This window comes from Myxine glutinosa, chromosome 1 (assembly GCF_964187855.1).
Source record: "Myxine glutinosa chromosome 1, kmMyxGlut1.1, whole genome shotgun sequence".
In the NCBI taxonomy this organism is placed as follows: Eukaryota; Metazoa; Chordata; class Myxini; order Myxiniformes; family Myxinidae; genus Myxine; species Myxine glutinosa.
The window spans coordinates 410,509,539-410,525,576 of record NC_136261.1 but is presented as its reverse complement, the minus strand read 5'-3'; the positions used below and the strand labels follow the sequence as shown (position 1 = coordinate 410,525,576).

The following is a 16,038-nucleotide window of genomic DNA, read 5'->3' as shown; positions in this document are numbered from 1 at the left end:
ATTCGGATATGAGGTTTTTTTTGTCCCCCGTCGCACCGCGGAGCGAAAGGGGGACTATGGTTTTCCCCTCCGTCCGTGTGTCCGTCCGTCCGTGCGTGCGTGCGTAAGCGAAGGACCGCATTCGAATTTGGTGTGTGGGTGCAACCCACGTCAAAATACAAGATGGCCGCCCCCATGTACGTCTGATGCCATGAATGTCTGAACCTTGTGAGCTGAATATCTTGAAAAATAAGCGAAGTACCAACTTCTAATCTGGTGTGTGGGTGTATCTCGGCACAAGGAAGAACGCTGTTTAAAATTGGGTCTCCACGTCAAAATCCAAGATGGCCACCGCCATGTATGTCTGAACCTTGTGAGCTGAATATCTTGAAAAATAAGCGAAGTACCAACTTCTAATTTGGTGTGTGGGTGAATCTAGGCACAAGCAAGAACGCTGTTTAAAATTGGGTCGCCACGTCGTCAAAATCCAGGATGGCCGCCACCATATATATGTCTGAACCTTGTGAGCGAAATGTCTTGGAAAAATAAGCGAAGTACCAACTTGTAATCTGGTGTCTGGGTGTATCTCGGCATAAAGAAGAACCCTTTTGAAAATTGGGTCGCCACGTCAAAATCCAGGATGGCCGCCACCATATATATGTCTGAACCTTGTGAGCGGAATATCTTGAAAAATAAGCGAAGTACCAACTTCTAATCTAGTGTGTGGGTGTATCTCGGCACAAGGAAGAACGCTATTGAAAATTGGGTCGCCACGTCAAAAGCCAAGATGGCAGCCTTGCGTCTTCCACTTTGTCAACTCGCATCACTTCACCGACGGGGGACCCAGGCGTAACGCTTGTTTGTTTTATTCTAAGTGATTCTTCACCATTGAGAGATAGGGCTAAAACCGATACGTAGCAGGACATCTCAAAAGGTTATGGACAGATTTGGACGAAATTTGTCGGACAGGTTGTGTGTGTGACAAGGAAGAATCGATTCCATTTTGGTGAAGATCCGGATCCGGCTAGTATAATTTTTTAAGTGATTCTTCACCATTGAGTGATACGGCCAACCAGGCGGAGGTGTGCTCTCTCCTGCGTGCTGTTCTAGTTTAGAAGTTGTTTTTGATTTGGGCAGCACCCCTCCTCATGGATATGAAATAAGTCCAAGATTAGTTGTGCAGAAGCATGGTCTCGGAATAGTATGGAGCGATGGAGGTTATTATTGTTGTGGATGAGTGATAATTTATACATGAGAAGAGACGAGACTGCAAAAATTTATTTGAGAGGACCTGTGTTGAAGTAGGAGAGACTATAGTTTTTGTTGTTGTTGTATAGCCCCAGACAGTTCTCTGGAACAAGCCAGCGGCACGGAGACAGACGATCGATATCCCAGGAGTGACTCAGTACCTCCCACGTCCTGGATGGTGTACCTCCGCCTTCACAAAATCAGGGCAGAGAGAGAGAGAGAGAGAGAGAGAAAGAAAGAAAGAAAGAAAGACACAAGAGGTACCTCCTCCGGTAGATTTTTTAAAAATACTTATGACGTCATTGGTCACGTGGTACGGGCGCCATTTTGGAAAACAGAAAAAAATTGCACCTCTATATCGCCGAAATCACTGCATAGAAAAAAAATGAGGGCTCATTGTAAATAACTCTCCATGAGGAATAACATATATTAATGATGATGCCATTGGTGCCTCCATTGTGACGTCATAATTCGCCAAGTACAACGTCATCCGATCAAGATGAAATTTATTGAGCATCGTCCATGGATAAATTGGTGGAGGAAAACAAAATAATGATTTCATCGGTCACGTGGTTCGGCCGCCATATTTGTTTGAACACAAAAGCCATTAAAAACACGTGTTGGCGAGGGTCTGTGATCTCTGATTGCTCTTTCTTGTTGTAGACTGTGTCGATAGTTGTGGACTGTGGCGATAGTTGTGGACTGTGGCGATAGTTGTGGACTGTGTCGATAGTTGTGGACTGTGTCGATAGTTGTAGACTGTGTCGATAGTTGTCGACTGTGTCGATAGTTGTAGACTGTGTCGATAGTTGCAGACTATGTCGATAGTTGCAGACTATGTCGATAGTTGTGGACTGTGGCGATAGTTGTGGACTGTGGCGATAGTTGTAGACTGTGTCGACAGTTGTAGACGATGTCGATAGTTGCAGACTGTGTCGATAGTTGTAGACTGTGTCGAGTAACTAAGTGTAATGCATCAGGATAATCACCTTCTTCTCAAGAAAAAATATCGATGCTGCTAAAGGACCACAAATTGTAGTTGGAAAGCAGCCCCATACATGATGTGGAGACTTTAATTTCCTGAAGGTTTACTCTTCCATGAACCTCCATTTTGTATCAAAAAAGAGAAAACTGACAATTGAGTCACGAGATATGATGATAAAATGGAGCAAGATCGGTTGTCAGGTCTTTCTAAATGTCATATTCAAATCTTACACATCACTGAGTAAACGTATTATGGGTAATAAAAAATATTTTTAAAGGTGAATGGAATGAAAGGAACCCCCAATATAAAATCACAATGTAAAAAAAACCAGCAAAAAGGAAGCTTTTTATTCTTGCTCTGGTTGAAAGAGCTCACAATCAGGATGTTATATATTTCTTAGCAGCAAAGAAAAAATTATTTTCAGGAGCGATCGAGGCAGTGGTCTGTAGCCTATACACCACCCAGGTTCAATTTTTTTAAATCTCATTGAAAACAATTATCAATTTCACGTAGGTTTAGATTAATTTGAAGTTATTTCGTCAACTTCTACTTCGTCATTTTTTTCTCTCCGTGGAGCATTTCCGTATTTCAGGGTATGACTGACAGACAGCATTAGCCTATTAGTGTGTAATAGATACAGTGTATATACATATATATGCGACCAAATCTGCAGATGTATTTTGTGAATGTGGCACGTGTGGGCCAAATCGATAATCGGCAGGGTGACTCATTTGTCCTGAGCTCCTGGTTTTCCATCTTCCCTCCCTACTTATTTTGTTATTAAAATTCACTCCCAATTCTGCCCCACTACCTTACCCACGTGGTCACATAGACCAAAGCCCCACTCTCAGGAATTGGTGAGTCCAGCGGAGGAATACGCAGGGATACGACATTCTTGGAGGCGTGAAGCGTATTCCCAAGGTATCAGGTTATTCAACGGCGAGCCTGACAGTGTGGGTAGGTGTGGAGACCCCATTGGTTCACCATCATCATGAGCGAGCCATCACTACACGCTCATCCTCATGAGCAGAATACCAACAACGGGACCACGCCGCCATGTATGACGATGTGCACTTCCTCTCTTTCCCGGTTATCTCCACATTTATTTCTCAATCCCCGGCAAGTTTCTCGAATTTGTTTTAATTTCGCATGTATATATATATATATATACACAGTGCCTATAGGAAGTCTAAACCCCCTTTCAAAATGTTCACCTTTTGTTGCCTTGTAAAACCTGGAATTAAAATACACTAGGGCATGCCCGTACTATATATCTAAAATTATATCCCCCCCCCCTCTATTTACATGAAATGGTTTGGTCCAAAGCGAACGGCCTGCGAGTACGGTGACAATCCCCCCCCTCTATTTACATGAAATGGTTTGGTCCAAAGCGAACGGCTTGCGAGTACGGTGACAATCCCCCCCCTCTATTTACATGAAATGGTTTGGTCCAAAGCGAACGGCTTGCGAGTACGGTGACAATCCCCCCCCTCTATTTACATGCAATGGTTTGGTCCAAAGCGAACGGCTTGCGGAGTTTGGTAAAGAAATCGCCATTCGCCATAGCTCGGTAACTGCTAACTACTTGTCCGATTAATATGAAACCTTGAAAAGGCACATCCTCGGGTCCCCAGCAATATACCTGGCAAGTTTCAAGTATATCGGACCCGTGGTTGTCGAGAAACAGCGGTCACAGACAAACACACACACAGACACACAGACACACAGAGATTGCTGGAATTATAGATAGATGAAATCAGACATTTTATTTTCCACCTTTATTTACACATCGTAACCCGCAACTTCCAAGTGAAAAACAATTCTGTAAATTTCAGAAAATTAATTAAAAATACAAAACAAGAATATCTTGGTTAGATAAGTGTCCAACCCCCTTATAAATAGCAATTGTAAATTAGCTCAGGTGTAACCAATCACCTTCAAAATCACACATCAAGTTAATTGGCCTCCACCTGTGTTAAATTGTAGTGATTCTGATTATTTCAGAATAAAATCAGCTGTTTCTGCAGGTTACCTCTGCTGGGTACTGCATTTCACAGCAAAGACTCAACTACGAGCACCAAGGAACTTTCAAAGAAACCCCAAGTCTGCATAATATTCGTTTCTTGGTGAAGCAAATGGACGAAATGGTAATAATTATACTGTCGTGCGAATCCCTCGGTTAATACCTCAGGATTGCGGATGGCTCAAACGGACTTAAATGGAGGCGACGATCAATTCCGAATTCGGCTATAAAAGCGTGGGCGGAAGAATGAAGAGGAAGAAGCGGCAAACACGTACCTGTAGATCCGACGGCAGCTCTCGATCCTGCAGGGAATTAACTCAAACGAACACAGGATTTTGGAATTGCAAAGAAAATAATACAAGGATTTATTTTAGATATCTCGGGACAGGAAAACGCGGCGATAAATAAATATCCGAATCGGGATGTCCCCACAACTCACTTCAGAAACGAGACAAAGGGAGAGTGAATAAAATAATAATTGTCCCGTCGTGTATTTGATAAGGATGCAAGCTTATCTGGCTGTAGTGCTCAGAGCGAGGCAGTCAAGCTCCGAGCGCATCGTCCGATGCAGCTCCGGTGTTGGCAGGAACCGCCTTGTCTTCAGCTCGAACAACCTTCGCTCCGCACTGCTAGGCCAGCGTAAGCCGTCAGGTAGGCCCCGCTCGCATGATGCCCTCCACCGTCCTTCCGACGTCCAGCGAGCGAGAACAGGTTCAAAACGAAGGGACAGTCAAATGCACGATGCCAAGGGAAGAGACGAGAATGGGAAGAGAGAAAGCCAGGAACGAAAAGGGCCAGGGAAGCACGAGAGGGAGGAGGGAAGAGGGCAAATTGCCGGCGAGCCAGCAGTTTTATCACTCTGACGTCAGCCCTCCTTTCCTCCAACCAGCTGGTGACCCTCGTCTTCTAGAATCTTCTCACCGTGCTGGTGTCCTCCCATTGGCCGAGTGCTTCCTGCCCCCCTCACCCCCCCCACCCCCCCACCCATGTCATGCCATCCTCATGGCCAAGCACAAGTCCTTCTTTTCCCCCAATTACGGGGCAGTTCTCTGTCCCTCCTATGGACCAATCACTCTTCCTCCCCTGCTCTGCGAATCAGCGCCCTGTGGTGTTGCTCGCCCCTCTCCCTGGCCAATTAACAGTCCTCCTGGGCGTGGCTCCCAGCCTTGCTCGATGTTTGGTGCCATGGTGGCGTTGTAAGCAGCCGCTTCCCGCTGGTTTTTCCGGTCAGTCATTGTAAGGGGAGGGAATTTAATTACTGGTGTGCACTAAGGACCTATCTAAGTGTCTAAATGAGTGCGTTGCTATAATGGACACTGGATTGGCGACAGAGGGAGCGACAAACAAAGGAATTTTATCCACAATCCCTGCACTACTTAGCATGCCCCGCCCCCTCGTGGCGGGGACACCAATACAGCTTATACCGATATCCGGGTTAAACATAGAACTTATTACAGGTAGATTCCCTATCATGACAGTCGAGTTACCTACCTATACAGATCTATCTGGCTCGAGATATTCCTCTACCCAAATTCATAACACAGCCCCCCCGCCCACCCCCCCCCCCCCTCCCTGGAACCATAGCTCCTGCTAGGTTCACTGCAGGCGCTACCATTCCAGTCTTAACACTTACTGTCTCACACTTAATTGACCTATGAAATCAATCAGGAGGGCTGTGGGAAGTGAGCCGGACTACCGACCTGTTCTCCTTAACATGCTAATCCCCTTAACAATCATGCAACCAAATATGTACATTTCAAATATTTACAATGATTCTGGTCGTTCCTGTGGTGGAAGGCAACAAACAACACGCAAAAATCCTACCTTAACCACAAACTTAACCTTTTTCAAAACTTCATCAAATTCCAGTTAAACTCTAACATTTGTACAGACCCCAGTCTACAGACCGCGGCCCCTGGTGGATGCCACAAGACGCAACTTTACCCGTAGGGTCATCCCAATGCACCCCAAAATTTCTGCGGGCCCTGTCCAGGTGTTACAGGTGAGTGACATGGCTCGGCGGATTTCGCTCTCATTCATACAACACAAACCCTTAACCACTCATACACATTCCAAAAATCATTACAACACAAAATCATTGCCAAGCACTTATTTCACCCCCCTGCAGGACCATGGCATAGATGTCATATCACAGTGCATGCATTCCTCTCAACTAGGCAGCGGGGAGGTACCGCACAAATAAGATGGTGGGGGCGCTTCAGGCTGTGGTGCCCGCAGTCCCAAAAACAAGTCAACTGACTTACAAGTTCGTTGCCCTCCCCCCCTTTATCTCTTGGCCTCGTGACAGCCGAACAGCCCTTTCCGCCGTTACCCGGCCGGTGAGGGTCTCCACATACCAGGCCCCGTGGCCTCCTGCTTCAGCGCAGCTACACAGGTTACCGGGAGTCTCCCTTACCCCAAGGCGCCCAAACAAACCCTCCACCGACGAGCTCCAATTTCCAGATACCACAGGCTGCCAGGGGTAATTGCCGCAGAGGGGGGCCACAGGCATCGCTCCTCAGAGCTTGATCTGTACCTGCGGACACACACACACACACACACACACACACACGCACACACCTTCCCCACCCACAAAATCCCAAAAACACATTTCCTCCCCTGCTGCCATTCAATTTTCCAACACATTTCCGGAGATGGTGTTACAAAACGTTGCCATGGCCTGCCTCATGTGACATCCCATTTTTTTTATTTTTTATTTTTTTTGTATACTGAATCGAGGCTCTTGAAAGAGCTAACATTTATTTCACAAACAAATCAACCAGACAAACAAAATATACAAAAAGAGGGAGCGGAAGACAAGATGGGGAGAGAAGGGGAAGCACACAACCACAACATTTGAGAGCAGGGAGAAGTGTGGGAGGGAGAGGGCTTGGGGGCAGGAGGCGTGGGAAGGGGGGGGGGGGGTGGGAGAAGTATAAAACACAAGGGGACCGAAATTAGCGGGGATAGAAAAGATCAAGGTTTTGGATGGGGGAGGATAAGAGATGGTGGTGAACAGCTGTTTTAAAGACCTGGAGGGTGCAGTGGGATTGAAGAGAGTGAGGGAGTTTGTTCCAGAGGCGGGAGAAAAGAGGAATGGAGGAGTGAAGGTGTGCAGAGTCTTGATTCACATTTAACCAACACATTTCCAAAAGCACATTTCAAAATTCTCAATAATGACCACTCATCCATAATCTCCACCCTCACGACCACATAAAAACACATAACCACAACACAAAAGCAAACGCCACCCACAAGACTCTGTGGCACACATTCCACCCCCCCTCACCGGCCATGTCATCACTCTCACCTGCCCCCAACTCCAAATTACATGTCCCCAATTTACATAAGCAAATCCTGAAGCCTGGGACAGTACGCATCAAGGCCTTACCTCTACCTTGATTTTTTTTTTTTTTTTTTTTTTTTTTTGTATACTGAATCGAGGCTCGTGAAAGAGCTAACATTTACTTCACAAACAAATCAACCAGACAAACAAAATATATAAAAAGCGGGAGCGGAAAACAAGATGGGGAGAGAAGGTGAAGCACACAAACACAACATTTGAGAGCAGGGAGATGTGTGGAAGGGAGAGGGCTTGGGGGGAGGAGGCATGGGAAGGGGGGGGGGGGTGGAGGGAGAAGTATAAAACACAAGGACACCAATGACTTCCAGGACAGAAGTTGGTATTTCAAAAAAGTGGAATTGGGGTGAAATTAGCGGGGGTAGAAAAGATCAAGGTTTTGGATGGGGGAAGATAAGAGATGGTGGTGAACAGCTGTTTTAAAGACCTGGAGGGTGGAGTGGGATTGAAGAGAGTGAGGGAGTTTGTTCCAGAGGCGGGAGAAAAGAGGAATGAAGGAGTGAAGGTGAGCAGAGAGTCTTGATTTTGGCAGTTTGACCATAAGAGGGTTGCAGGCAGATCTTGTGCGACCGGTAGGAATATTTGCGGGACAGAGCCCAGAGAGAGCTGGGGGGGCAAGGCCAGAGAGGAGTCGGTAGAAGATGGAAAGACCACCAACCTGCCTGCGGTGAGTGAGTGAGAGGCCCTTGGAGTTAGCTTCATCGCGGGAGATTCCAATGATTCTGAATGCTTTGGTTTCAACAGCGTGAAGACGAGCTAGGTGTGAGGCAGGAGCACCGGCCCAGGGGGGAGAGCAGTATTCCATTGAGCTGTGGATGAAAGCTTTGTATGTGGTGAGGAGCTCAGGTGTGCCAAGGAAGGACTTCGCACGACGGAGGATGCCCAGTCGGCGACTGGCTTTGGAGGCCAGATTTGAAATGTGGTTTTCCCAGGAAAGATCATGGCAGATAGTGAGACCCAAAAGCTTGAGTGACAGAACTTCTTGGAGAGGATTATTCAGAAAGTGGATGGGAGGATTGTCCAGTCGGTCTTTTCGGAGAGACATCGTAAGAGTGTGAGATTTGTCAGGATTGAAAGACATGTTCCACTTGTTTGCCCAGTCTGTGATTTTGTCCAGGTCTGCAGAGAGTGAGGAGGCAGCAGACTGCCGATCTGAGGGATGAAGAATGGAGCGGCAGAGAGTAGAGTCATCAGCAAAGAGATACAGAGGATTTTCAAGAGAGTCAGAGAGATCGTTGATGAAGACCAGAAAAAGGACAGGGCCTAGAACACTGCCTTGTGGAACTCCAGCCTGAACAGGAAGAGGAGATGAGAGAAACCCATTCAGGGCCACACGTTGACTACAACTAGAGAGGAAGTACCATTTTAAAGGGAACATTTACATAAAGACCATTAATACATCAAGAAAAGAAAAAAGAAAATTAATAAAGTGTTTTGTTCCCTTTATTAATAAAGAATTAATTAATAAAAGTGACTTGCAGGTAATTACTGGTTGGTCAGGTCCAAAAGTGCCATCCACCCATAAAATCAAAAAATTCTCATTGGACCAATCAAATTCTTCCAAATTTCACTTTTGTCCCCACCAAACTGGCAGGTATGTGGGTCCGCATCCAACGGTGAACTGTTCTAAACAACTACCTGTGGCTACAACAGCGCCGCACCTCTACCGTGTAAGGGTCATCGGGACAAGGTCAGCAGTCAAAACGCCAACATGGCCCATGAGCGTCCATAAAGGTGCGACCCACCATCCATCCTTCGGCCCCCCTGCGAGAAACACGGCTGCACTAGCCCCAGCTGGCCAATGTGGTGAGCACCTGCTGCCAACAACACTCACTCACACAACCTCAGCCCTGGGGGAGACGGTCGCAGTGCGTGGCATTCCCCTCACGTCACCTACGCCGCCCTCATCCCCCAGTCCACACAACTGCAGCCCCCAGTGCCCACCCACACTTGACCACACCAAGGTCCAGTTGACAGCCATGCTCCACCAGGAGACTCACCCATAAGACATAGTCAACACCCCTCGGGCACCCACAGCACCACGTTGACCCTCAGACTACCCAACTACATCCCTACAACCCCGCATCCCAAATATTGGTGCAATCGCCCCCGCAACCAGTTGAAAGCTGTGTCCTGCTGCCCTGTCAATTTTATCACAGCCTCCAACACTTTGGTCTGAACACCTGGATCAATAATGGTGTCACTACTGTCAGTGACCACCATTTCTCTTTACAAAATCCACCCTTAAATTTGCATCTACCCTCAGATTACGCGTGCCAAATATTTTTCACATTTTCATAACCTCACCAAAGAAGGGTGCTTACCCATACACATGCCAGCCGAGCATGGCCCAAATGCTCGGCACATTATAAATTCCCATTCAACACTCCCATGGCTGTCTTCCCAAACCGAGAGTCCACAAATCATAACAGAACATCTGTGGAAGGGCACTCTCACACCATCACGTTCCACAGATGCTCCAATGGTTGTCCAGTAGGCTATAACATTCCCTGTCGATTCGGTTCGACCCACGTCCATAGACCAGCACAGCATGGCAGGTCACCACATGCTGGCTGTCCCAGAGTCTCAGGGAGAGGGTGTCAGGCCACATGCCCGGGTGGTCACCACATCAGGCCCAAGTTGGCCGTCCCCGGTGCCACCACTAAAGCGCGACCCACAACACCTCCCCCTAGTGGTCCTCAATATACGCCATCCCAGGCCTGTGGGGAACCACCTTGGACCCCCTGGAGGTCTTAACCCCCCACCAGGGTCCGGTGACCCTGCCGGGCCGAGCCACCTGCTCGGGCGGCGCCCTGATGGACAAGGGATGCCACACTCCACCAGACCCCCCGTGGGACCCAGGTCATACCACAACACCCATGGCTGGACCCCACGTCCAAATCCTGCCAGCCCAACACCCCCCCCCCCCCAGCTGGCTGGCATCACCAAATTTTGAAAGGGGCAACTTTTCCCCGAGGCCATCCCCAATGACCTCTCCTGGTCCAAATTCCGCAGCCCGGGGACCAACTCCAACCGCGGCTCTGCCAAATCCAACTCCCATTTTAATTTACTTTCAAATTTCCTTTTAAAAAATTTCACCACCTGTGCCAAACCGCAGCTGCAGGTAACAACTTCCTCAGGTTGTTCTGCCCCTCCCTGCAGCTGCTCCACATTCCCTACGGGGACCAAATTTCCCGAGGCTCTATCTCCCGACTCTCCAAGGTCCAAATCCAGCACTGAGCCAACACACTCCTCCAACTGGTTATGTAATTTTGGAGCCTCCAGTACCCAATTGGTATGCATGGTGAGGGTCCCCTCGTTCACCTCAACCGGCTCCTCAGACCGACTCACCTCTTCTCTTAGGCTTTCTTGGACCTGGTCAAACTCTACCTCTATGGGACTGTCCCAGGTCCCCAGCCGCTGGGTCAAATCATTTTCATCATCATCCCCCATCAATTATGGCTCCATCAGGCCTTCCCCAATAAATACCCGGTCCGGCTCCATTACTCAAACCCCCCTATTAATATCCATTCTTGCTCTGCACCACTGCACCTGTGCAGCAAGGACTCTAATCCATCCCCCTGTTGATGTGTTGGGGCGTCCACCCGACCCCGATAACCCTCCAGGCCACCATGTGGGAAACATTTCCCATTTACCTCCAAACATGCAGTCTCCCCATCTACCTGTGGGCACTCCACATTCACCTGTTGACACTCCCCATCCAAATTTCGAAACTCCCCATTCCCTTCCAATTTTAATTTAATTGCCATTCCCGGCTCCTGAGCCCCGTGCACATCTGCATGGGCTGCACACTCTCCCATTCCCAATTTGAATTCCCCCCGATCCGATTGAATTTCTGCCACCCTTGGCTTCTCCTGTGCCCCATAGGCACCATTCTTTAGTTCTTCCTTTGATTCATTCGTCCATTCATTCAATTGTCCAATCTGGGCATCCAGATTGCTATTCATTCATTCATAATGGGCATTCATTTTATTTTCCAATCGCTCTCTCTGCTCACTCTGAGCCTTAATGCTATCATTAATTTGCTTCATAAATTACATTATGGCCTGGTTGTCTATGGGGGCCATCCCTACGGCGGGGAGAGCTCCATCACTATGCTCCACCCCAACTACCTCCGACCCACTTCCAATGCTCCCCACATCTTCCATTCCTTCCTCCATATCGCGTACCTCTTCCATCCATGAAGAAGAGGCAGCTTCCCCGCTCGGAATTTTAAAACCGATTTAAATTTTAACTGACGCGTCATTCGCGTCTCGCGCACCGATCAACTATGCCAATTTATCGCCTCTGACTATAACAAATTTTGCGTCCGAATGCGGGGCACAATGTATGCCCGACCGTGTCGATCTCTCGCCACGGACAAAAAAATTGTCCTCGGGCCCAGATCCCTACTTTCTGAAACCAGTTGTCGTGTGAATCCCTCGGTTAATACCGTAGGATTGCGGATGGCTCAAACTTAAATGGAGGCGACGATCAATTCCGGATACGGCGATAAAAGCGCGGGGGAAGAATGAAGAGGAAGAAGCGGAAAGCGCGGATCTGTAGATCCGACGGCAGCTCTCGATCCTGCAGGGAATTAATTCAAACTAACACAGGATTTTGGAATGGCAAAGAAAATAATACAAGGATTTATTTTAGATATCTCGGGACAGGAAAACGGTGCGATAAATAAATGTCCCAATCGGGACGTCCCCACAACTCACTTCAGAAACGAGACAAAGCGAGAGTGAATAAAATAATAATTGTCCCGTCATGTATTTGATATGGATGCGAAATTATCTGGCTGTAGTGCTCCGAGCGAGTCAGTCAAGCTCTGAGTGCGTCGTCCGACGACAGGAGTGTTGGCAGGAACCGCCTTGTCCTCGGCGCGAACAACCTTCGCTCCTGCTGCTTGGCCAGCGAACGTCGTCAAGTAGGCCACGCTCGCACGATGCCCTCCACCGTCCTTCCGACGTCCAGCGAGCGAAAACAGGTTCAAAACGAAGGGACAGTCAAATGCCTGATGCCAAGGGAAGAGACGAGAACGGGAAGAGAGAAAGCCAGGAACAAAAAGGACCAGGGAAGCACGAGAGGGAGGAGGGAAGAGGGCAAATTGCCGGCGAGCCAGCAGTTTTATCACTCGTGGTCTGACGTCAGCCCTCCTTTCCTCCAAAGAGCTGGTGACCCTCGTCTTCTAGAATCTTCTCACCGTCCTGGTGTCCTCCCATTGTCCGAGTGCTCCCCCCCCCCCCCCCCCCCCAATGTCATGCCATCCTCGTGGCCAACCACAAGTCCTTATTTTCCCCCAATCATGGGGCAGTTCTCTGTCCCTCCTATGGACCAATCACTCTTCCTCCCCTGCGCTGCCAATCAGCGCCCTGTCATGTTGCTCGCCCCTCCCCCTGGCCAATCAACAGTCCTCTTGGGCGTGGATCCCAGCCTTGCTCGATGTTTGGTGCCATGATGGTGTTGTATGCAGCCGCTTCCCGCTGGTTTTTCCGGTCAGTCATTGTAAGGGGAGGGAATTTAATTACTGGTGTGCACTAAGGACCTATCTAAGTGTTTAAATGAGTGCGTTGCCATAATGGACACTGGATTGGCGACAGAGGGAACGACAAACAAAGGAATTTTATCCATAATCCCTGCACTACTTAGCATGGCCCGCCCCCTCGTGGCGGGGACACCAATACAGCTTATACCGACATCCGGGCTAAACATAGAACTTATTACAGGTAGATTCCCTATCACGACAGTCGAGTTACCTACCAATACAGATCTATCTGGCTCTAGATATTCCTCCACCCAAATTCATAACAATGCATTGGACGGAAATAACTGAATGGTTTTCTTACTTTCAGTCGGTGTGCGGACCAGGAATCGGAGCCTCGAAATCTAATCGAACCTCCCATGTTTGCTCAGCACAAAAAAAAGTTCATAACTCGAAATTGTGTGAGTATCGATATTCGTAGACCTCCACATGCACCGTACGGATACAAGAGCTTTTAAATGAGGTATCATTCAACATTATACATGTTGTGGTTACGATGTTTACCCCGTTCAAACACAATCCCCCAACTCACATTTATATAGGTTCCCTATAATAAAGATGTCGATGTATATGACAACTCATATTTATATAGGTACATATAATATAGATGTAGATGTATATGACAAATCGTATTTATATGGGTACACATAATACAGATATAGATGTACATGACAACGCACTTTTATATAGGTACATATAATATAGATTTGGATGTATATGACAACTCGGATTTATATAGGTACATATAATATAGATATAGATGTACATGACAATGCACTTTTATATAGGTACATATAATATAGATGTAGATGTATATGACAACGCACTTTTATATAGGTACACATAATATAGATGTAGATGTATATGACAACTCGGATTTATACAGGTACATATAATATAGATATAGACGTATATGACAAATTGGATTTATATAGGTACATGTAATATAGATATACATGTATATGACAAGTCGTATTTATATAGGTACATATAATATAGATATACATTTATATGACAACTCGTATTTATATGGGTACATATAATACCGATATAGATGTAAATGACAACTCATATTTATGTAGGTACATGTACAGTCACATGAAAAAGTAAGTACACCCCATGTAAAGTTTTGACTTTTTAAACATATTTCAACATACAGCTATTTGATCTTCATTTCAACAATATTGATAGATAAAGGTGATATAATATAACAAATATCATGAAACATTTACATTTTGTAGTCCATTGTATAATTTAAATAAACATAAATGCAAATTTTGCATGTGGAAAAAGTAAGTACACCCCTGCATTTATCACTACTTCAAATACCTAAAATTAGAATCAGGTGCACCAGCTCAGATGGAAATGATTAGAACATCGGTTAGAGAGGATCTCGGAGGAACCTGTCTTATTTAAACCTCAGACATTTAGTTTGGTTTGCTCTTTGTTGTTGAAGCGTGTGGCGTCACCATGCCTAGATCAAAAGAGCTCTCTGGGGCCTTCAGAAAGAAGGTTATAGATGCCTATGAGTCTGGGAAGGGATTTAAAAATATCTCCAAACAATTTGAAATCAATCATTCGACTGTCCAGAAGATCATCCACAAGTGTAGAAGATTCCAAACAACTGCCAACTTGTTCAGGCCAGGCCGCCCCAGCAAGTTCAGCCCGAGAGCAGACCGCAAGATGCTGAAAGAAGTCTCTAAGAACCCCAGAATGTCATCACGGGACATACAGGTAGCTCTCGCCACTGTTGATGTCAAAGTGCACGAGTCTACCATTAGAAAGAGGCTGCACAAATTTGATCTACATGGGAGGTGTGCCAGGAGGAAACCTTTGCTGTCCAGAAAGAACATCAGGGCAAGACTAAAGTTTGCCAATGAACACCGAGGCAAAGACCAACACTTCTGGAACAATGTGCTCTGGACAGATGAGTCAAAGGTAGAGCTATTTGGCCACAGCACCAGAAGACATGTTTGGCGAAAACCAAAGACAGCATTTGACCACAAGAACCTGATACCAACTGTAAAGCATGGTGGTGGAAATATTATGGTTTGGGGCAGCTTTGCTGCATCAGGGCCTGGGCAGCTCACCATCATATAATCCACTATGAATTCTTCATTGTACCAGAGGGTGCTTGAGGATAATGGGAGGCCATCTGTCGGAAAGTTGAAGCTCAACCGAAAGTGGACCTTGCAACATGACAATGACCCTAAACATACCAGTAAATCCATCAAGGAATGGATGAAAAGAAAGAAATGGAGGGTTCTGGAATGGCCAAGTCAAAGCCCGGATCTAAATCTCATCGAGATGTTGTGGGGGGATTTGAAACGAGCTGTGCATGCAAGAAACCCCTCAAACATCGCACAGCTGAAAGAATTCTGCATGGAGGAGTGGGCAAAAATTTCTCCCAGTCGATGTCAGAGACTGGTAGACAGTTTTAAGAAACGCATACTTGAGGTTGTTTCTGCCAAACGGGGCAATACCACCTATGAGAGAGCCAAGGGTGTACTTACTTTTTCCACATGCGAAATTTGCATTTATGTTTATTTAAATTATACAATGGACTACAAAATGTAAATGTTTCATGATATTTGTTATATTATATCACCTTTATCTGTCAATATTGTTGAAATGAAGATCAAATAGCTGTATGTTGAAATATGTTGAAAAAGTCCAAACTTTACATGGGGTGTACTTACTTTTTCACGTGACTGTATAATTTTGCTATGTTTGTCGGGGGTAGGCAATGATTACCTTAGTCCAGGTAGATTTGTATAGGTAGTGCACTCTGCCTGTCGTGAAGAAGAAGAAACCCCGTGTATCATAAGTAGGGATCTGCTAGACCATATGTCGTGTAAGCGCGGATCTTCGTTTCCATCACGAGGGGTGGGGTT

The 16,038-nt window shown here is 46.6% G+C and overlaps 1 protein-coding gene across 1 annotated transcript in view; it reads right to left on the bottom strand.

Moving 5' to 3' along the window:
• LOC137419578 (5-hydroxytryptamine receptor 3A-like) overlaps window positions 1-16,038 on the bottom strand; it is a 71,279-nt gene that overhangs the window by 23,417 nt on the left and 31,824 nt on the right. The gene's annotated exons all lie outside the window — the stretch shown is intronic.